Source organism: Sturnira hondurensis, unplaced genomic scaffold (assembly GCF_014824575.4).
Source record: "Sturnira hondurensis isolate 20B ecotype Veracruz unplaced genomic scaffold, ASM1482457v3 Scaffold0022910, whole genome shotgun sequence".
In the NCBI taxonomy this organism is placed as follows: Eukaryota; Metazoa; Chordata; class Mammalia; order Chiroptera; family Phyllostomidae; genus Sturnira; species Sturnira hondurensis.
The window spans coordinates 4,692,207-4,716,351 of record NW_028095541.1 but is presented as its reverse complement, the minus strand read 5'-3'; the positions used below and the strand labels follow the sequence as shown (position 1 = coordinate 4,716,351).

General features: G+C 40.5%; 1 long non-coding RNA gene across 1 annotated transcript; it reads right to left on the bottom strand.

Annotated features, from left to right (window-relative positions):
* Window positions 1–271: 271 nt before the first annotated feature.
* Window positions 272–23,566, bottom strand: LOC118980565 (uncharacterized). Its single transcript, XR_005065135.1, has 3 exons — window positions 23,449–23,566; window positions 12,011–12,018; window positions 272–283 (listed from the first exon to the last, which is right to left on the bottom strand). It is a non-coding gene; the product is annotated as an uncharacterized LOC118980565 (long non-coding RNA).
* Between the last annotated feature and the right edge of the window lie 579 nt (window positions 23,567–24,145).

The following is a 24,145-nucleotide window of genomic DNA, read 5'->3' as shown; positions in this document are numbered from 1 at the left end:
GGATTCTGACCAGGGAGGTCTGGTTCTGGAAACTATGCTCTTAACCAGTATGTTACTTTGCAACTCCCAAATCTTTGCTGTTGCTGATTTAAATTGAACAGAATTTAACATTATGAAAGAGGAGGAAGGAGAAAGTGTTCTTCTCCCATTCTCACATCAGGGCTGGAATATATGTATAAAATTGTACAATGTTTAACTAGGAGACTCATGGAATTTAGCCAACAGTACACTTGCAGTTGATTTCCAACTCTGCAAAATGCAAACAAGCTTTGCCCTTGTTTGTCTCAGGGTCACAGACTGGCACGGTCTCCCAAATGGTCAGAAATTAGAAGTTGAAGGAGTAATAGTTTAAATTGAGGAGTTATAATGTTAATAGAGTTATTCTTCAGTGCTTTCTGTCTTCCCTTCTATCTCTCTCTGATTGAGTGGGGATCAGAAATTGGACTAATATGAGAAATATAGGCATCTGTGAAGTGTTGTATGTGATGCTGGGCACATCATGCTCTGAATGGGGTTACACAGACTGTGAAACAAAGGGAAGACTTAGGAATGCAAAGGAGGATGAAAAAGAAATGCTCAGGTAAGTGGAGGATAGAGTTCATTTGAAATGTAGAAATATTCATGGAGAACTGTGATATTTTTTGTCCTCTAGAACTTAAGAAACAGAATCACAGTACCAAAACTCAAATGTAACAACTGTGATTCTTTTTTAGTAAAACAGACTCTGAGAATATACATAATTTTTCTTGCATATATTTGAATATTTAGTTGCAGAGATAGTAAATGTGATAAAATACAAAACAGAAGGGGACATTATTTGAAATAACTAATTGTTAACATGTTTAATTATAGGATTATATCCTTGAAAATATAAAAAAGGACACTCACATTTTCTAACCTTCATATGAAAGTTATATAACCAATGTTTGCCCTTTTTTGTGTGTGTGGAGGCATTAGAACTAGCAGACCAATATAGGGTGGAACTAGTTTGGACTTTTGGATGTAGAACCAGAGGCTAAACAGTCAGATTCTAATCACTGGGAGAGAATGCGGCCCCAGAATCTGGCCCAAGTATCTGTACCAAAGTGGAAGGAGCCATGAGTAGGGAGATCTTCATTTAGATATCATGAAAGAGTTTTTAAAATTAACTTGGAGCTCCCTTTCTGCTTGGGCAGCAGGAAGATGCCACTGACATGAGTCACAGAGGTTCACTCCACATGTTGTATGAATCTGTAGAGGATTCCAGAGCTGTTCCAGGTCAATTCTATGTGATATGGAGCTTTAGTAATGTGACCAGGTGCCAAGGACTTGAAGCAGAGGGACTGCACATTGTCTAGGTAGGAGCTAATGTTCAGGACCAACAGGAAGCACACACCTTACAGGTACAGCAAGGGTCCAACTTCTCCTGGAAAAGCTCTGACACTGTAAAGTGGCATTCCTACTCACTGAATATTCTTCCTTGTTCTTGGGTTTCCCTCGATCACCCCATTCTCCCAACCAACTTTTCGGTCCTGAGGAAAACTTTGGTTCAGTGAAAGAGCAAGGAGCTTGGATGAGGCAGGGGTGAAATACTATCAGCTGTGTGATCTGGGCAAAATGCCCCTTCTGGACATCGATGTTTTTACTTGTAAAGTGTATGCAGAAACTGTCACACAGAGTGGATGAGAGAATGAGTTAGCCAGTGGGTGCATGGATGGTCCTGGTGCCTCCTCTGCTGTTCACTGATGTCCTATGCTTTCCTGGGAATGTGCATGTTCTAGCATTGAAGTCCAGGGCCAGCTGGATGTGAGGAACTGACTTTCTCTCTGAAGTGAGTCTTGTCTCACAGGGATAAAGAATGCTGGTCAGAGGGATTGAGTGTCCTCTGTTCAGGACTGGTTCAGGAGCATCCCTATCCTTTCCAGAATGTCAGTCCTTTCCCTCATTCATTTCATTTGCCTCTTAAACACAATCCCTTCACCCTTAGAAAATCATTGTATCAAAGGCTAGAACATATTTTATAATGTAATAGGGACAGAATCATGGGAGGAACAAGACCTTTTTTGCATTTCCAAGCTAGGACCTCTCCACACTGTATTCCATGTGCAGCAAGGACAACAATTAGATGCCCTGGGCTGACCTGGGAGCCCAGCATGCTGAGTATATTGAGGGCTATTCCTGAGGAAGGACCAAGCAGTGCATGCTCGGGGTAGAGGGGAAACTGACTTTGAAATTATTTGTGGTCTCTTGTTCACAGTATACACTAGCCTGTCCTTGGCTGTGTCTGGGTCCTGGAGCAATAGGATGGGGACATACATGGGAGGAACTCCCTTGCTAGTCTCTGCCATCCCAGGGTGCAGGAGCACTCACTGAGGAGCTCCATGGCAAAGATACTGCACACAGAGGTGACAGAGGGAGATGGTCCTCCCCTGCAGGGATGAAAACTGGCAGGTCCAGTGGCTTCTATTGCCATGGAGGTGATGCCTGTATTTGGTAGCCATGGGGGTGGCCCCCTGGCATTGATGTCTGTGCCCTCCACAGGGACAGCTTTTGTAGAGAGCTGGAAGCATCTCACCAGGGGCATGGTCTGCTGTGGCAGCAGAGGCAGTGTTCTGTGACCTCCCATAGCACGCTGCTTTCTGACCTTTGCAGCTGTGCATGGCAGCACCCAATAGGGACAGGGGCAGAAGCAGGAGGGCAGGAGGGGACAGTATCTGAGATGTCACTGAGGAATACTCTGATCTTGAACACTCCTGAGACGCCTTGAGAGGAGATGTGTTTGAAGAGCAATTGGGGTTCTGAGATGATGGGTATGGTGGCTGGGAAGGTGTAGGAAACCCAGGTTGCATTAGTAACTTACAGTGCATTTGTGTACAGGTTTATATTGAGGAAATCATTGACAAAAGGAGTCTGACAGGCAGTTGAATAAGATGATAGATGTGAATATATAACCCAGGTACTCAGAAAATTGAAAGAAAACCCCACAAAAAACAAAACAAAACAAAAAACAAAGATAAGAATGATGTATTTAGTAGAAAAGTGCAAGCCAGACTTCAGAGCCAAAAATTAACTTAGACCTGTGTCATGAGAAAAAAACACTTGTCTGGAGACAAGGTGGGGTGCAGTGGGAATAACTGAGCAGATTAGGACCCATGGAAGCCACAGAAGTATGTGCCAGCTGGAGGTGTTGTTCATGTCACTGGCCAGAGAAACTCAGGGAGGCTTAGAGATTGCTGGGCCTAAAGATTGAACTGTGTGTGGAGTGCAATGTGTGCATGAGTGTATATAGTGTGTTGATGTGTGTATGGTTTATATATGTAATGCATACATGTGTGTGGTATGTGTCATATGTGGTATTTGCAAATAACTGTATGTATATGTGTGTAGTGCACATATGTGTTCTTGGGGTATGGCACCAATACTAGAAGGTCAGAATGATTTCTTCTGAAACCAAAAGGTCGACTCTGAATGAACCTTCCACCAGCTGTGCTTGCTGTGTGGGAGCCTTTAGAACTAGAAGTGTAGAATGAGATATCTTCCAGTTGGATAAAGTGAGGTTTTGGGGACCTGGTGTCTATCTGTCTTTGTCTGTGTACATATAGTTGATACTAGGACAACGTTCATTGCTCACGTCAGGGATGAAGGAAGAGTTTTACAGATTTAACCATTGTGTAGTTGTTTGTGCATAGAATATCTTGAATTGCATCTAAAGAGGTGACCCTGGTTGCATTTGCATGACTTCAAGTACTGAGTCCACAGATTAGTTAAAGCTGACATAAACAATTGGAATGTTTTGACTTTATCCTGATATCCTGAATACTTGCCTAAATGGGATGAAATGACTTTGAGGTGTGCTGACAGATACGACCATTCTCTGAGTGATGTTTGCTCCCCACAGAGGACGAGTAAAGTCCATTAAAAAACAGGACCATGAACATTCAATATTGATGGCCAGCCAATCTGAAAAAGGTGGGATCTCTTTCTTATAGAATGTTAGTTGATTGCTTTTTCAATATAAATGCCTCAGATATGTCTCCTTCATATTCACAAATACCTTAATTTTCAACTTGAAGCACATGGAGAAAAAAAGGAGAAGAGGGAGGGAGGAACAGGGAGTGAGAATGTTAGGGTATACGGGCACAGGTCTGGGAGGTGGGTGATCAGCAGCCTCTCCATCAGATAAGCAGCACTGTGCAGTCAGTTCAATTCAATGATCCCTTCGTTGGGTTTATATTTTCTCCTGAATTTTTACCCACAGTGCATTCATAATATTCTTGGTTAGATGGTGGGACTTCCCAGACTTTATACCAAGCTCATAAAACTCTCCTTTACAATGTCCTTTTTCTTTAAAAAAAAATAAATGTGGAAACAGAGAAACACCTGTAGAATGAGAGAGAATTACCAATGCTGTGGCTCAGTGGCACAGTGGCAGGTTCATGAAGCGGTTTCCCAAATGAATATGTTACATATTAAAACCCAGTTCTTCAAGGGAAGAAAATAGATGGAAAGGTGATGGCCACATGTTAAGAATTCACACCCTCCTCTGATAACAGCAGAATTTAAAAAGCAATTTTAAACATAGGAGGAAAGAAAAATATGCAGGGCCAAGCTCACCATCCCCCAAGCCAAGAATAACTCATTGCTCTGAAGTCACACATACTCCCGCATGCCAGCCTAGTGCGGCAATTCCAGGGAAGGCCTTTTGTGCAATTGGCCACTACCTTGGCTCTTACAGTGTATTCTTGGCATTTTCTGCACTTTGAAGTGAGTGGATATGCATGTACATCTTTGAGAGGTATATTGTGACCATCTATCCCACTCTGTACTGTTCTTTATTATATTATGTCACCTAACATCATAGTTACTGAAGTTCAGGCCTTCAAAGCCACTTAGAAGAAAAACATACCAGCAAAGAGTTTTCCTTTTTTACTTTCTCAGAGGTAAACTTGGAAAAGAATATTATTGCATGGAGTTCTGCAATTTCTCATGTGAAGAGCAAAAAAAAAAAAAAAAAAGACTTGAACATCCAGAGGAGGTCTGCTTCCCTATCTACCTTCCTTTCACATTGATCCTAGCATTTACTGTGACTTTCTCTTTAGACTTCAGGGAGTACATGTGCATTGTAGTTGGTAATGTAGGACAAAAGGTGGCCTCTTAAGGTTTATTGAGCACAATGAGGGAATTACTGCCAGTGTACCCTGGGCTTTCACATGTCTTTCCTTCCAATGGTCAAACAGTTTTTTAAATTCCAATAGATCAGCAGCCCATCCCCAAATCATTTTGGTGAGGTTTCCTTGGGGTTTCTTTTTGCAACATGGTGAGTTGTTGACATAGGGTGAGTGAGAGGTGAGGGTTACCTTCTAGAATCTTGGTCGAATCAGTCCAGCACATCTTTGTGCTTTTTGTAAGTTAATTGCTAACTTCCAAGAAAAAATATCATTTCTTACTTTCTGCTCTCTTATCACACAAGGCTTGGTTAAGCCGTAACTCTCAGATAAACAGAATTTACCCTATCTCCCTCCTTTCCACATTAATTTATATGAGAACCCAGAGAAAATAATCAGCACTGTTAATAACATGCTAAATTAAAAGTGACTCAGTTTCTTTGGTGCACCTTGAAGATATGTACATTTTCAGAGGACTGAGTCTTTCCAGGGCCCAGTGCTTATTTATCCAAGTGTGCTTTTATAGAAAAGCAGCTTATTGGCTCTGGGGGCCATTCCTCTGCCAGCTATGGACCATCAGTAGCAATGGTTCCTGACTTGAGTCAGAATCTTTTGTTACGCTGAAGCTGGCCCTTACCTCCACATTTCAGAGATTTTGTAAGTGGATAGCATCCAAAGAGTCCAAGGGGCTGGGGATAAGACAGTGGATGAGGTCTGAACACTATATGGGTCTTGGGTACAAACAGAGTTGAGACGTGGTGGCCACACTATGGTTTTGTCACATAAGCAGGCGGATACATTACGCCACCTCTGTTTTGTGACTTAGAAGTTTCCAGAAAAGCCCCTTGACTAGGATGTAGGCTTCTCTCTCCTCAAAGACTTTCCTCAGAGTCTGAAATGTAGACCAGGAGACTTCTGCATTTCAGTTTAGGTATAGTCCCCCAAACCTCTCCTTTAAAATCTAGTGTTCTATTTTACAGAGGAATGTATTAACACATCAGCACCTAGACCACATACTATGAATAAAGAGTCAACTAAATAGATGTCATCTGCAAGGGACTGCAGGTGGGGGCCTCAGAAAGTGCCACCATCACCCAGCTGGCTTTTGACCAAGGTCAGCTACCTGAGGGGCCAGTGAGCACCCTCTGCTTTTTCTCATGGTGGCTTTGAGGTTCCTGTAGTGACATTTACATTCAGGATTAGAGCAAGATCTTTAGGAATTCTAAATATGCCAGTGACCTCCCCATTCCTGGCTGACTATGATAAATTCAAATTCAAATTCATTCAAACTGCAAAACAGACTTAAGGTGGCTCAGCCAAGTGCTGATTTTCCCATGAGGAGGAGTTTCTTGTACTTTTTGAAATACAAAATGTAAGAAATTAAAAAAAATATTTTTTCCTGTTTTGCTTATATTCTGAGGCCCTACTGACTGCCAACTGGGTGGTAACCTGCCCCACCTTCACTCCCAGGATCCAATTACCACTGTCTGTGACCCCCCAAAACCCACCGCATTTCTTGACTTAGATTTTGTCTTTGAGTGCCAGACTTACCTCCTCCATGTCCAACAACTATGTCTACTCAGATGTTCTGAGATCACCTCTGTGGGGGCAACTTTTCCCGCAAGTCCCCTTGTCCACCGCGGATGAAAATGAAGCTACCAAGACACGAACTGCTTAAAGAGGAGAGGTGGTCAATCTCTCACAGGAGAAAGACCAAGAGCCTTTTCCTCAATGGGCTTTTATTGGGTTTGTTTTGCACAAGAATACAGGTAAGGATCAATAGATAGCATTCAAAGAACTGTGAGGGCTTGTTCTCAGTCAGGGTCAGATAACTAAAGAGCCGTAAAACTTTGAGGAACAAACTTCTTGCTTGGACCCTTATCATTTAAATGAGAGCATTCTAAACAAAGCAGGTTTCACAGGATTTTACATTTTCTTTCTTAGGCTTGATCACCTGGAACCCGCTGTAGTCGGCAAAGAGCTGCACTGCCTTCCAGTGATAGGTTTTTAGGCTTAAGTGGATTAGAGCCAGGAAGCGCTTCTCCCAGAGGGCATGGGGACTCAGGTTATGTCAGAATAGCTGGGGGACAAGGGTCCATCACTCCCTCTTTGCTGCAGCCCCCTGAGTCCTTCCTTGAAGGCCTCCCAAGTGATCATGTCTGGCTTAGGTTGCCCCCCAATCTGAGGGGGTCTTACCCATCTCTGACTATCTGACAATGCACTGGGGGCAGGGGATGAAGCAGAAGCAGCGCTGCTGCCAGAGACAAGCTTTGTCTCCTTAGTGGCTCACAGTCCAGAGGTCGCTAACTCAGCCTTATCCATGGGGGGGGGGGGGGGCAGTTACAACTCCTGAAACCAGGCAGAGCGGTTCCCAACAAACCTCCATCTTGCAAATCCCAAAGCAGAACTCATGGTCCTTTCCTCCAAATATGCTCCTCCACCTGTTTTCCCCATCTCAGAAAACTCATTCAGTTGCTCAAGTCAGAAATCTGGGAGTTATTCTTAACATCTTCCTCTTCCTCACCTCTATATCCCCAAACTCCATATTTTTCCACCTAAACATCTCTCAATTCCACCTATTGTCACTTTTACCCCGACTGCCACTACCCTTCTCAAGTATCATGAGCTCTGACTTGGGTCATTACTGCAGCCATATAACTGAACCCTTGCCTCTGCTCATCTCACCTGAAACACATGTTCTGTACCTGTGGCCCAGGTGTTGTTCTCCCAATTCTCCCTCTCATTTCATCATTTTATTTTCTCTGCTGGGATGGCACCCATGGCTTCACTTCTCTATGAGACTCGCCTGCTGTTCTGCAATCTCCAGTGCTTCCCGCTGCAGTCCATTTCTGCCCCCCTGTGATAGTAACACCTGCAAAGTTCTGTAAATACAGTAATCTGCTACCATTCTTGCCTTTGCACATGCTGTTCCATCTGCCTGGAGCCATCTTGGCACTTTGTATTTGCCTGGTTGAGTTCTTCTCATCCTCAACTCTTACAGCTTTCCCTGCAGGTACTTTCCTGGGCACCCTGAACACCTGGTGCCTTTTCTCCATGCAGAGGGTCCCCCTGGCTCTTTCCTGACCTGTGAATCTCAGGATGACAGGCCGTTGTGTGAATCTATTTGATATTGCTTGCCTAGCACAATACTGGTCACCTAGTAAATGTTCTTGGTAAATATTTGTTGATCAAATGACTCATTCAATACATCAAGTTTGAGGGAAAGGGGTTGGTTGGTGCTTCAGTTAAGGACCATAAGTATGAATGGATGATGCATCTGTGTTCTGAATGTGGGATGTATAGAGGGAAGACACAAGGTTGAGACAAAATATAACAAGAGCCATCACTTAATGATGTGTTCACCAAAGTCAGGTTCTCCATAGTATCTTGTGGTTGTCCTGAGTTTATGGTGAGGAAACTACAGTGTTGATAGCTTAAGGCACTTAGACAGGGTTACTCAGCATGTGTGGACAGCTGTGATAGAGGTGGGACCAGTGATATAAGGACAGACTATCTATTTCCAGTGTTGCATGGGCCTGTCTATGTGGGGTCTAAATGCATTAGGTTATCTAATACTATTACAACTGTTTTGCAGAATTAACATCCAATTGTAGTCACTTTGCCCTAATATGTGTTTGAAGAGTGGTAAAGTGCTTATTTGGGGGTATGTGTGTGTGTCTACAGTGTGTTTTTTACAGTAAAGAAATCAAGGGAGAGTGACATCAGGAGCTCCTGGGTTGATTAATGGAGATAGTAACATTTGCTATTTTGAGTTAGTTGGCCAATTTTTCCAAACGATTACTTCAAAAATCAATGAATTAACTATTTTTTCAGCAAATATATATTAAATAGGATGCAAGATGCTGTTCTATACTTTGGGTGAGAGATAAAGGAAGGTACCAGGTGTTCTTGTGGTGTAAAGAGAGGAGACTAGCCACCCCTTAGGAACACAAAGTAGAAAAATTTGTGTCACATATGTGAGATTGGAAAGTGGGGCCTTTCTTTCTTCCTCCTCCCTCCCCTCCCCTCCCCTCCCCTCCCTTCCCCTCCCCTCCCCTCCCCTCTCCCCTCCCTTCCCTTCCTTTTTTCTTTCCTCTCTCCTTCCCCTTCCCTCTTTCTCCCTCTTCCCTTCCTTCTTTTCTTTCTCCCTTACTCCTCTTCCCTCTCTTCCCCCCTCCTTCCTTTCCTTCATTCTTTTTTTCTTACTCAGAAAGCCTTTTTTTTCTTTAAATGTACTATTTTCCTCATCTTGTCTTTTCTGCTCTGATTCATTGAGGATAGGTACCCTGTGTGATTGATGTTTCTACTATTGATGCTTAGCAGAGTGCCTGGCATGTGGTAGGCTTTGAGAAAATATTTGTTGAATGAATGGATCTTTTTCATATGCTGATACAGAGCAGGACAAGAGGCTGGGGCAATTGGTTGCCACTTAAACAACATCCTGTGAGGCAGCCTTTTTCTGCACCTCGTGGCCACTTGGCTTGGACCCCTCTACTTTGAAGACAAACACTCAGGTTTGAGTCCAAAAGGAACTGATGTCTTCTGACGTCTTCTATTTTATTTTGTTGGGGTCCAACAAAATAAAATAGTTTTTTGATACTAAAATTTTTCTTTTGAGAGTGGGCTGAAGACACTGCTAAATGTAAAGGTGATGAGTTCTGTTGATGAGGTTACACTTATAGGTGAGATCACATGGAATTTGTCTTTCACTGCCTGGCTTATTTTACTTAGCACAATGCTCTCCAGTTCCATCCATGCTGTTGCAAAAGGTAGGAGGTCCTTCTTTCTTTCTGCTGTGTAGTAGTCCATTGTGTAAATGTACCACAGTTTTTTTATTCACTCATTTACTTACTGTAATTGAACAACAATTTAAAAAATTATTCAGCACTTTAAAAAATGATGCGTTCTTCTATAATTGCTGTTTAAAGAAGTTTTATCTCTTTGTAAGTTTATATTTTCGCTCACAGAACATCGTAATGACTTTTGTACATACCATTTCCTCTGGACCACCTTGCAGTGCCTCCCATCTGGTTCCTATGTGCACCTAAAATGGCTGGTGATTTTCTTTTCCTGTTGTTTACACACATTTATTGTCATCTTCTGAGTTTCTGACAAAACTAATACATTTGTAGAAAATTGAGACAAAATATGACAATGTGGGAAGAATTTCATCATTTGATGATAAAATTATTAATACATTGGTGGAAAAATCTCTTTGTGGGTATAACAGAGAGAATGTTTTATATTATAACAAGCTGAGAATGCTTGTTATAGTTTATATTTAATGAACAGGTAAGGCCATTTCAGAAGGGATCTTGTTGAAACTATTTCTCATTGAAGCCCTTCTGTATTTACTAGCCTAAATTGGGATAAAAATTTTAGAAACTAAAGTGGCATGAGATGCAATTTGTGGAAACCAAACATTTACATTGCTTAAAAAAAATCATTGCATTGGGTGGATATTTTCCCTTTTTCATGCTCTTGAGCTCTGTAGTTGGATCACTCCTTCCATGTTCAGCTCTGAAGCTGACAGGCAGCATCAATACACACCTCCCATGAGGTGTCCTTATTCCATTATTTCCCTCAATTATTTTTACTGTAGTATGCTAACATTGTGTGCTACTGAACATTTAGGGTTCTGTAGTGAGGGTCAGCCAATGACAATGTGAATTGGAAAGCACCTGCACTTGAAAGTTGACAAAGAAAGGACTGAAAGGGGTTGGTGAGTAGTTTGAGAGACTTTTTACAGGATGTAGAATACTTAATCCAATGGCTGAACTAGTGTGTGAGGATAGAGCTCCGAGCCCCCAAGTTCATGGCTGGCTAGTGGATTCTGTGATTACACCAACTCTTAGTACATCACAGGTGCAACTGCTGTTGGTGGATTTACAATATCCTCACCAAAAAATAGGGGTATAGGCAGTGACAATTCAGGTTAGTTTACTGTTGTTGACAAATGTAGAGGTTAAACGAATGGTCAGAGAAGCAGCCGGTTGCAGCCAGCTTGGAGATGTTTATACTGCAGACCACTAACGTCACCTGGGATTTTATAAGCACAGCAAGCACTGCAACCACAAACATAGCCATGAGAGCAACATCTGTTTGGAAACAAAAATATGGACACTATAGATAACGTTTTCTCTGGACTAGCTAAAAAAGAACTTAAACATTATTCAACCAATTAGACAGGCCTTCTGTGAAGCTCCCTTTCCCCACATCGAAGAAAAGACTTCAATTTACCCTGAATGCTTCCCCATAGGAAATTGGTAATATCTGAGCACACTGCATGTTTGTATCTTTGTTTCTAAATATTATGCTCCACAAAATAAACAAATACTCCTTGGAGGAATGGCTGATTTCAGGGCCGGGAAAGAGAAGAAATTATAAGAGGAGTCTGGGACATCCTGGTTATGTCAGAAAGTAAGGAATTGCTCACAAAATGATAGGAACATGTAAAAAGGACCCAGAGAAATGCTTGAGGAGCTCTCACTGGCCAAATGAGGAACAATATGAGCATAAAAATGAACAATGACAATAACAAGTTGCAATTCCCTGAATTGTATAAGAATGCCCAAGTCCACAGTGATAATAAATAAGTAGAGAATAAAGGAAAGGGTTTCCTTTAAGTCAAATGCTATCTGATAAATGTAAAAAAAAACTGAGTTAAAAAGTCACCATTTCATAACCATCAGAGAAAAGATGGAGTCAGACCAGAATCATCCATGTATGCCAAAACTATTGAATGAAAGTTTGGGAGAAACAGGATATTCACATTATCTCAAAGAATTTCTCATAGACTACTTATGACTTACGAAGGTAAATATGGTAACTTCATAGTGAAGAAACATGTGATGCACCTGAAGCACCTCTTACCCTGTGTTTCTGTCCCAAGTGTGTAACCTTGACCTAACTCAAACTGAGAGGCAACTGGCCTGAGAAATGCCAATGTTATGAAAGACCAGGAAAACTGGAAGAACTTTCTGGATTAAAGGGCTTAAAGAGGCATGACAACTAAATGCGATGCATGATTCTGAATTGAATTCTGAATCAGGGGTGAAATCTAAATGCAGACTGTATATTAGATAACACTGTCACATCAAAGTTATTTTTTCTGAACTTTTGTTTATTATAATAAGAAAATGTTCTTACCCTGGAGAATGCATGATGAAAGATTTTGGGCTGAAGACACAGGAGATAATTATCTAATTCTCAAAAGGATCAGCAAAAAATATAACTTTATATGTTATGTTGTGTATAATAATATATAAAAACATATTATATCTAAAAGGGGAAGGATAAAGCCAATGTAGTCAAGTGTTAAAATTACGAATCTGAATCTGGGTGTACTGTTATTTCAACTTTGATTAAATTATTTGAAAATGAAAAGTTAAAAGAAAAAGAAGTGACTAACTTCATCACAGTTTCAGGGGGAAGTAAGCAAGAAGGTCTACTTTGTATTTTGACTTATTTCTTCTCTTCTTTGATGCTTCCTGTTTTTCTTGGAAAGCACAGACTGGCCCTGTGGCTTCTGTGTCCCTGGGCTCAGGCTCCACACCTGCTGCCAATATTTCCTAGGTTCATTTATGTTGTTGCAAATGGAAGATTTCATTCAGTTTTATGGCCAAGTAATATTCCATTGTATACATGTATCACACCTTCTTTATCCATTTGTCTATTGATAGGAACCTACATTGCCTTCATATCTTGACTATTGTAAATAATTCTTCAAGTGAACATACGGATGTATATGTCTTTTATAATTAGTGTTTTGGATTTATTTAGTTAAGAACACAGAAGTGGAATTGCTGGATAGAGTAGTTCTATTTTTACTTTATTAAGAAATTTTTATACTGTTTTCTATAGTGGCTGCACCAATTTACAATTTCACCAACAGTGTATGAGAGTTCTCTTCTCACCACATCTTGTCAATACTTGTTTGTTGATAGTAGCCATTCCGACAGGTGTGAGGCAAAATCTCACTGTGGTTTAATTTGCACTTGCCTGATGATTAGTGACATTGAACATCCACATATATGTCTATTGGTCACCTGTATGCCTTCTTTTTTTCGTTCTCTTAAAAAACTTATGGAACTTATAGAGCTTTTAAGATGTGGTTAAATTGTGTAATTATTGTGTCTGGTAGCAGGGCTGTAGTGTTGCCTTGGTCACTCTTTGCTCTAGTGTCCAGGACTGGATGGTTGTGCAGTGCCCACTCTAATTTCTGTCTGTGACATGGATGTTAGTAACATCACCATAGCCTTTCCCTTCCAATTACTTTGCTTTTGTATTTTGTATCTACACTGGCAAACTAGCAGCTGTAAGCATCTGTGGAAGATCATTCACCTTTGCTGGAAATGAAGTCCTCTTGTTCTTTATCAGACAGTGGGAAATGTCCATGGAAAGCAACTACTGAGTCTGATTCCTTATTGGTTTCCTCAGATCTTTCACTGACCCCTTTTTATATAGAATATTGATAAGTAAGTGGTCATTTTTCAGAGGACAAGAGCTATACTTCTTTTAGTCTTCATCAAAATAGAAACCAGTGGCTGAAAAGTGTATTGGTATTTGCAAATGTCTGGCCTTTAAAAATGTTGTGGTAAAATAGGACAAATTTCCCTTTAAAGCAAATGTGACCACTATATGCTACTCAGTTTTGCTGATTTCTTCTTTCTCCATATAGCCTTGACCTTGGTTGGATGAGATAACATGATTTATAGTATGAATGATGTCTAGAGGGCAGAAACTATGTCATACATGTTATAAGATATAAATCATGTAACATTTGTATGGAGTAAAATGGACAGTTTATATGTATGGTTAGTTGCTAAATACAATTGTTTTATAATACATTTATAGAATGTACCTTAGCTATATTATGATTCTTAAATTATTCTTTAAAAAGTTAAAACAATATATGTCCAAGTACAAAAGGCATATTAGGATCTCTAATAAGAAGTAATGGGACACATCCTCATCCCACCTTCCTTTTCTTAGGGGTAACTATTTTGATCTCTCTCAGTTGTTTCTTTTGTTAGTTATTGCCCATCCCTGAATATTGTGTTTGTACTGTAATTTCTTCATTCTGATGGGCTATATGATTTAGTTAATCTATATATCTTATCCCCATATATTCTCCCAATATCTCAATATAGTCATGTCACATTTTGGGCACCTTCACCGTTGGGTAACTTTGTAACTTTAAGTATAAATAGACCTTGTCTTCTTATTGTATTAAGTACTGAGTGTATATCAGCTTTTGACTTTGCACTAGTCCCATGACTAGTTACATAATTTTTAGGGCCCACTGGAAAAAGAAAATGCATGGTTCTTGTTTAAAAATCCTTAAGAATGTTGGAAGAGCATTAAACCAAGCATGAGGCTCTGTGTGACTGCCCATGCTGCATGTCCTGAGCTGCCCCTGTTTGCACCTATCTTACCCTTCAGCTTTCTTTCTTCTCTTTCACCTCTTAACTTCTGTCACTTCTTTTTACTTTTAAAGTATCAAGATTGATAATGCTTTGATTTTGTCTTTAACCATATGTATCTCATTCATTTATTCTCTATAGGTTAAGTATCTAAGTTGAAAATTAATTTGTACATAGTTCATTATTATGAATTTGCAAATATTCATTGCAGAACCAAATAAAGCCCTGTACTTTCTTTCTTGTACAATCTTTTGTTTTTCCTGTAGTTTCCAATTGCTTTTAATTTTGTCTTGTCCAGTTGCCTTGATCACATTCTCAGTTTTAACCAACTTTGCCCCATCTATCAATCTAATTTTTCCCACAGGCATCCCCAACCTCTGAAGGGGCCTCCTGCCTTATTTTTCAATCTGTGCTTAATTATCCCCAGGTGTGCTGCCTGGCTGTTACCCTGGGACTTTTCCTTCTTCCTACCCTGTTTCGCTTTCATTGCTTTCTAGACATTCATTCTGCTTGGTTTATTCTTTGTGTGCTCTGCCACCTCCTCAGGTAACTTTCTCTTGTGATGAATGTGGGAGGAAGTTTCTGAATGAGTCCTTCAATTCTATATTTTATTCTCACTCTTGAGTTGTAGTTATGAATAGAGTTCTAGATTTACAGTAATTTTCTCTCAGAGTTTTGAAGAGTGTTATTTATTGTGGCATGTCTGTTGTTGTTGATAAGAAGGCCATCGTGGTGCCTTTTATTTTATGTAGTACCTCCTTTTTCTCCTTGTAGACAGTTTCCTCTCTATTCTTAGTTTCTGAATTTTAGTGTTGCTCTCAGGTGTAGCATTGGTGTGGGTCCTCTCTTACTTATTATGCTGCCTTATTACTGAGCATGTGAGAGCATTTAAATCTGGAGATGGCTATCTTTTAATCTTTGGGAAATAGTCTCAAATATGTTGTTTGGTAATTTCCTTCCCTCTGTTTTCTCCTAATATCTTTATGAAGCTCCTTTTACTTGGATCTTGGACCTCTTGGGATAATTCTATATGGCTATTATCTATTATCATAACTTTATCTCTTTTAGTTTTAATTTTTGGAGATTTTCTCAATTTATCTTTCACTATTTCTAATAATATAACATGCTTTTAATTTTTAGAATTTAATTTTTCTACTCATAGCATTCTGTTTTTGATTTGTAACTACAACAACCTCTTGAATTAGTAAACAAATTATTCCTGACTACCCCACAGTACTTTTTTCTGTTTATTAATATTTACCCTGTTCTTTTTTGCCCCATGAAGGAGGCTTATGTGTTGGTGGTCCTAGGCCTACCTTTTAATTTTAAGGTGAGGCACCTAAATCCAATGTTGAGCTCTCTATTTACATGAATGAGGTTTGCAAATTTATGGATTTGCTTCAGGGTAATGGCTGGTAACAGAGCATTTTTGATGGGGGATTTCTATGTACTAGAATGTATAATTCTTTCTTCTGTAGTGGTCAGATATTTTAGGGTGAAGTTCTATATATTTTTTGCCTGTAGTTATTTTCTTGGTTGGAAGTTGGAGTGTGTGAAATTGACTTCTTAAAGTAAGTTTTAATCATTTCCTCATTTTTATCCCCAGAGCTCTCCCTTTGTCTCCCTGTTTTCATGGTTTGGTTGCACAGAGGCTCCTCAACATATGATGAGTTAGTCCTGATAAACAAACTGTGAGTTGAAAATATGGTAAGTTGAAGGGAGATCCAATATGGTGGTAGAGTAGGTGGAAGCTACCATCACCTCCTCCCAGGAACAAACCAGAATTACAACTAAATTATAGAATACTCATTCTTGATAACCAACTGAAAGACAGTTGAACAGAAGTCTCATAATCAAGGATCTATAGATGAAGCCACGTTAAGACTGGTAGGAAGGGCAGAAATACGAAAAGGGCCAGTCCTTCACCCATGTACAGTGGCTGAGAATCTGGAGAGATATCTCAACTACAAAAGTCCCCCCTGAGGTTTGTGAGATCTTCACCCCATGCTGGGATTCCCAGTCCAGAGCACCAGAATCAAGAAGAGGAGCCCACCTAATATCTGGTTGTGAAAATCAGCAGGGATTCTGCCTGCCAGGGAGATGGGAGTCTGCTAGAAACCCAGGAACCATCCTAAAGGATCAGTGTACAAAATCTTGTTCTCACCATTCACCCAGGGCTCTGGAGGAAGGAAGGTGGCTCAGAATGAACAAAATCATACAAAGGACTGGGGTTGTGTGGTCCTGAGGAGAGAACTAGAGAGTCAGCTGTCAAAGTTCCTCACAGAATCACTCTCCCACATAGATCACAGATGCCATCTTTTCTGGGTCGAGCACCCCTCTCCACAGGGCACTAGCCTGGAGAAGTACACTAGCCCCATCCTTCCAACTCCTTCTAGCCTGGCTCTGTCAAGCTCATGCCTTGCAGAAAAGTCTGCTGGCTGCCCCCCAGCCTGGGTCCATGGTGCAGTCTTTCTTGGAGAGCTCTTCTGAAGATAGTCTCAGGGATTGTGGAGACATCTTGGGGAGAGAGTGAGGTGTACGACTCAAGAGCAGGGACCATTTTAACCCCTGCAGGCCTGACTGGCATTGTCCTCCACAGGAGATTCAGTGGACCCATCTCGACTCTCGGTGACCTTGCCCCGCTGAGCTCATGCCCTGAAGAGGAGACTGCTTGCTGGCTGTGACTATCCTAGGCCCACTATAACAGACACTTTCAGAAGGCTCTCAAGGAAGGCCAGAGATTCTCAGGGATGGCAGAACAGCTGACAGGAGAAGGTGGATCTTGCGTTGCTTTGGGCCTTTTGTTGACTTGCCCCAGACTTGGTGCTGGTAGAAGCTGATTTTGGTATACAGCTTCACCTCTCCCTTATGCACCCAGGACCAGCAGAAGAGGTTGCGACTTCTGGCCAAGATGGTGGTGTAGGTAGATACACTGTGCCTCCTCACACAACTAAAAAAAGGACAACAACAAATTAAAAAACAAAAAGTAACCAGAACTGCCAGAAAATTGAACTGTATGGAAGTCAAACAACCAAGGAGTTAAAGAAGAAACATTCATCCAGACCAGTAAGAGGAACATAGAAAGACAGCCAGGGTTGAGAGGACATGAGGTAAGGCAGCAGCTGGAGAAATGGGGTGGGCAAGGCAGTGGCTGGCAGACCAGGCAGTCCCACATTTGTTTGTGGATAAACCTGGAGGAACAACAGGGAGTGAGACAGACTATGCAACCCAGAGTTCTAGCATGGGAAAAGAAAGCCTTGACACCTCTGACTATAAAAATCTGTGGGGGGTCCAGTGGCAGGAGAAACCCCCAGCCTCACAGAGTGTTTGTTGGAGAGACCCACAGAGTCCTAGAATGTACACAGGCCCACCCACCCAGGAATCACCACAGAAGCGCCCAATTTGCTTGTAAGTAGTGGGGGAAGTGACTGAAAGTCAGCTAAGAGCCAATCAAGAGGCATTGGTCCCTTTCTGACTCCCTCCCCCACATACAGTGCCACAATGCAGCAAAATGGGTTGCCCCATCCTGGTGAATACCTAGGGCTTTGCCGCTTACTCCATAACAGGCATGCCAAGACAAAAAATGTGGCCCAAATGAAAGAACAGATCAAAGCTCCAAAATAGAACTAAGCAATAAAGAAATAGCCAACCTATCAGATACACAGTTCAAAACACTGGTAATCAGGATGCTCACAGAAATGGTCGAGTGTGTTCACAAAATAGAGGAAGAAGTGAAGGTGATGAAAAGTAAAATAAAGGAAAATATACAGAGAACCAATAGTGATAGGAAGGAAACTGGGACTCAACTCAGTGATTCGGACCAGAAGGAATAAATAAAAGTTGAACCAGAACAGAATGAAGAAACAAGAATTCAAAAAATATGAGGAGAGGCTTAGGAACCTCCAGGACAACTTCAAACATTTTAACATCTGAATCATAGAGGTGCCAGAAGGAGAAGAGGAAGATCAAGAAATGGAAAACTTAATGGAAAACATAGTGAAGGAGAACTTTCCCAATCTGGCAAAGAAAATAGACTTCCAAAAGTCCAAGAAGCTCACCGAGTCCCAAATAGGTTGGACCCAAGGAAGCACATAACAAGGCACATCATCATTACATTACCTAAGATACAAATGAGGAGAGGATCTTAAAAGCAGCAAGAGAAAAGGAGACCATTACCTACTAAGTAGTTCCTATAAGACTATCAGCTGATTTCTCAAAAGAAACCTTGCAGGCAAAAGGGGCTGGAAAGAAGTATCTGAAGTCATGAGAGGCAAGGACCTACATCCAACATTACTCTATCCAGCAAAGCTGTCATTTAGAATGGGCGTAGATAAAGTGCTTCCTAGATAAGGTCAAGTTCACGGAGTTCATCATCACCAAGCCCTTATTATATGAAATTTTAAAAGGACTTACCTAAGAAAAAGAAGAAGATAAAAAATATGAGAAAATGCAGGCAACTGTAATTGAACAACAATAAAGTAATTAAAATATATTTAAAAATACGAACAAGAAAATGACAACAAACTCACAACTATTGACAACTGAACCTAAAAGCAAAAAACGAAGCAAACAACTAAAACAGGAACAGAATCACAGGAATGAAGATCACATGGAGGGTATTCAGCGGGAGGTGGAGTGGGGAGAATGTGGGAAAAGGCACAGGGAATAAGAAGTATAAATTGTAGTTATAAAATAGATGGAGAGGTTAAGAATAGTATAGGCAATGTAGAAGCCAAAGAACTTATATGTATGGCCCATGGGCATGAAATAAGGGGAGGGGGATGTGGGTGGGAGGGGAGGTACAGGGCAAAAGGGAATAAAGGGGAGGAAAAATGTATTTATGTAATAGTATAAAATATGTTTAAAAAGAAATTGTATTTTTTATTTCCTCTTGGCTCTTGCTGATAGTTTCTATGTCCTTTTTCATGCCGGTATAATTTGCAGTAAGTTCATTTTAGCTTTTCTGTAGTGTTTGATAATTTTCACTGAGCTCATTGAGCTTCCTTATAACCATTGTTTAAAACTCAATATCTGATAATTGACTTGCCTCTATTTCATTTAGTATTCTTTCTGAGGATTTCTCTTTTCATCTCTTTTGGGGGTTGTTTCTTTGTCTTTCCATTGTTTATGAGGCTCTTCTTGTTTGCCTTTTTTTTCTGGGTTTGATCTGTTTGACTCCCTGAGTTTGTGGTGTGAACTTCTTATGGTAGGAGACCTGTGAGATTCAGTGGTACCCTCTCCTTGATCTCCTGAACTTGATGCTCTTGGGATACACTTTATGCAGTTTATATTGGCTCTCTGGAATTAACTGGGTTTTGATTGTTGTTGGGTCTTTCTTTGGTGGGTCCTTCCCTCCAGCTGGTTGACTGAGGGTCACTCCACCCACCACGTCTTGTATGTTGTTGTGCAGGTGCTGAAGCTTGGCCTCAGTATCCTCCACTCTAGTCAAACTGCTGTCACCTCTACTTTATTTTTCTTTTTGCTATATCAAATGGATTTTTTTTCCTGATTCTGTTTTGGGTATTTCATTGTTGGTGTACAAAGATTCCTTTGATTTCTGAATGTTGACTTGTATCCCGCTGTTTTGTCAAATTCACTCATTAGATTGAGCAGTTTTGGGGTGGAGTCTACAGGGTTTTCAATATACACTCTCATGTTATCTGCAAACAATGACAGTTTTACTTCCTTCTTTCTAATTTGTATGCATTTTATTTTTTTCCCTTGTATGATTGCTTTGGCTAGGACTTCAAATACTATGTTAAATAGAAGTGGCATAAGCAGACACCCTTGTCTTTTTCCTTATGCTAGTCAAAAGCTTTGAGTTTTTGCCCACTGAGTATGTTGTTGGCTGTAGGTTTCTAGTACATGGCCTTTATTATGTTGAGGAATGCTCCCTCTACTACCAATTTATTGAGTGTTTTTATCATAAATGGCTGCTGTACTTTATCAAATGCTTTTTCAGCATCTATTGATATGATTGTATAATTTTCATATTTCATTTTGCTTATGTGATGTACTACATTTATTGATTTGTGAATATTGTACCAGTCTTGCATCCCTAAGGTGAATCCCACTTGATCATGGTGTATGATATTTTTAATATATTGCTGGATGCATTTAGCATCGTGTTCAGCAAGATAGGCCTATAGTTTTCTTCCTTTGTTGTGTCTTCATTGATTTTTGGAATAGAATGATGCTGGACTCCTAAAGAATGTTTGGGCCTGGGATAGTGTGGTTTAGTGGATTTAGTGTAGGCCTGTGAACCAAAGGGCTGCTGGTTCAATTCCCAGTTAGGGCACATGCTTGGGTTGCAGGCCAGGTCCCTGGTAGGGAGCTCACAAGAGGCGACCTCACATTGACATTTCTCCCCCTCTCTTTCTCCCTCCCTTCCCCTCTCTCTAAAAATAAATAAAATCTTTTTTTTTAAAAGTAAGTTTGTGAGTCTTTTCCCTTTTTGGATCCTTTGGAATAGTCTGAGAAGGACAGGGGTAGCTCTTCCTTAAATATTTCATAAAATTCTCCTGTGAAACTGTCTGGTCCAGGGCTTTTGTGTGCCAGGGTTTTTTTTGATTACTGCTTCAATTTCACTAGCTGTTATTGGTTTTCTCAAGTTTTCTTGATTCAGTTTTGGAAGATGATGCTTCTAGAAATTTTTCCATTTCACCCTGGTTTTCAAGTTTCTTGGCATATAGTTGTTCATAGTAATTTCCTATAGTCCTTTATATTTCTGTGGTACCAGTGTAATTTCTCTTCTTCATTTCTCATTTTGTTTATTTGAGTTCTCTCTTTTTTTTTGTGATGAGTCTGTTAAAGACTCATTTAATTTTGTTTATTATTTCAAAGGACTAGCCCCTGGATTTTGATCCTCAGAATTGTTCTTTTAGTTTCTTTGTCACTAACTCTGTTTTGATCTTGGTTATTTCCTTTCTTCTTTCTACTCTGGGCTTTGTTCATTGTTGTTCTTCTAGTTTTCATAGATTTAGGGTTAGGTTGTTTATTTAAAAATTTTCTATCTTTCTTAGGTAGGCCTATATTGGTATAAAGTTCCCTCTCAGGACTGCCTTCACTGTGTCCCATAGGTTTTGGGCTGTTGTGTGCTCATTTTCCTTTGTTTCCAAAAGGTTTTTGATTTCTTCTTTGATCTTGTTATTTACCCAATTCATTGTTTAATAACATGTTATTAAGTCTCCATTAATTTGAGTCTATTAATTTGAAGTTATTTTGAGAGAATAGAGAAAGAAGAAACACTAAGAGTGTGGGATGAAATCCTGGCTAAAGCAGGGAAATATTAATGCTTAAAAAAAAGGGAAAGGCTGGAGCAAGGCAAAATGAAGGAGAGGGGAACAGTGAAATTTGAGATTTGAAATACAGAGATAGTCACTATCTAAAGATTAGATTGAAGAACTGTAATAACAACCACTTTATACACTACTTATGAGCAAAGATTGATAAAGTTGGAAAGAGAATAAGGGTATTTTAAGAGTGGGAGAAGGAATGTGAGGTGACTAATGACAAATGATTTTGAGAGTCTGGAGGAGGGAGTGATAGTAATAGTGCAGAATAGAAACAAGTCATAGCAAGAGAGAAAATAGAATTTAAAACAACTGCATGAGTAAGCGGAAGGAGGTAGTATGGAATAAGAGAAGGGAAGAGCAATATATGAGATTTGAAATAAACTACATTTTAAAACCTGGTACCATATTATGCCCATACTTGAAGAATATGAAATGAATGTTAAGCAGCTTTATAGGAGGGAAGATAGCATCTGTTTGTGCCTGTCTATTTTCTCCGTTCTGCTGGATTTAGTAAATCGAGTTCAAGGAGCTGTGTAACACATAGCGTCTGGTGAAAGGTCTGTTTCTTCTTTCCCCTGAGAGAATGTATGCATCAGAAAACTCCTGGACCTGACTTTGCCACTCTGATCCCACAGGTTAAGTTCACTTGTCTGTGAAAGGCTCAGGTTGACTGAGGCAAATCTCAGACACCTTCAGCTCCTGCCTTCCAGACCCAAGCCTGCTGCTCTCTAACAGGAGATTTGGCCCATCTGAATTACTCTGTCCTCTGCTTGTGAGCCATGTTGGGTCATGTCCTCCTGTTTCTTCAGTATATTCTCTGCCTTTCAGATTTTTAGTTAGCAAAGCTGCTGCATCATGCCTTACACAGAGGCCTGCATGCTGGGGTCCCTGCCAAACTGTGGGTACCTCTCAGCTCCCCTTTTAAAAGAATTTATCTTTGGTCCCCAAGTTGTAGCATGGGTCCTTGGGAGTCTTGTTCTCCACATGCTCTCTCTCCACCCAAATCACAGTTTTTATGATCAGGGCTGGCCACCTCCTTATAGGGCCTCTGACTATTTTAGATAAAGTTTCTCTCTAAATCTTTCCTGAATGGGGTTGGGAACATCCCCTAAGCTATACTATAACAGAAGGGCATGATGATGTGCTGTTCCTGCTCCTTCCAGAGGTCTTCAACCATGGGCCTTCCTGTTCTAGGCATGCTGTTCCTAGAGCCTGCACCTCCCAAGCCTTCTCTCACAGCCCTGGTAGCTTGTGGGCCCTGAGTCAAAAAACAGCCACCCCAACTCTGTGCAGCCAGCAGTGCTGGGCTGGGCAGCGGTGGCAACCCACCTAGAAAGCCCAGGTCATCAGCTTCCAGTCTGCCTAGAAAGCCTGGGCCATTGGCCCCATAAAACCCACCAGTGAACTTGTTCCTGTGTATTCCTGCACACTCCCTACACTTTCCTCCACTGTGCTCTCACTCATAGATGCTGTCACTCACTCTCCACTCTATGTTCTGACTTCAAAACCTGTCCATGTCTGACAACAGATGAGCAGGGCTGCCTGCCACTGTGTGCCATCTTGGATCTCCCTGTTCTTTGTCACTTTGCCTTGGTTTTAAAGTCTAATTTTTGGATATAAGTATTGGTACTACAGGTTTTTTCCTTTCCATTGCATGAAATATTTTCCCAAACCTTTACTTTAAGTCTATGTGTATCTTTCAATCTGAGGTTGTCTCTTGGAGACAGCTTATACATGGGTCTAATTTTCGTACCTATTCAGCTACCCTGATCTTTTGGTTGTAGCATTTAATTCACTTACATTTAAGTGATTATTGATAGATGCTTGTTTATTGCCATTTGATTTTTAAATGATTTTCCTCTGTGTTCCTTTTCTTTTCTTATTCTTAAAGCAAGCCCTGTAATATTTTTTTTTGCAGTACTGGTTTGGTGTAACAAGCTCCTTTAGCTTTTTATTGCCTGGAAGCTTTTAATTTCTCTTTTAATTTTAAGTGATAGCCTTTCTGGGTGAAGTAGCCTTGCTTAGAGGTCCTTACTTTTCAACACCTTGCATATTTCATGTCGGTCTTTTCTAGCCTAAATGTTTCTGTTGAGAGATTAAATAACAGTCTAATTGGAGCTTCCTTGTAGGTAAATACCTGCTTTTCTCTTGTACCTTTTAGGATTCTCTCCTTTAAGCCTTCCCATTTTAATTATAATGTATATTATGTAGGCCTCTTTGGGCTTTCTTGTTTGGGACTATTTGTGCTTCCTGGGATTTTGTGTGTTTTTCTTTCACCAGA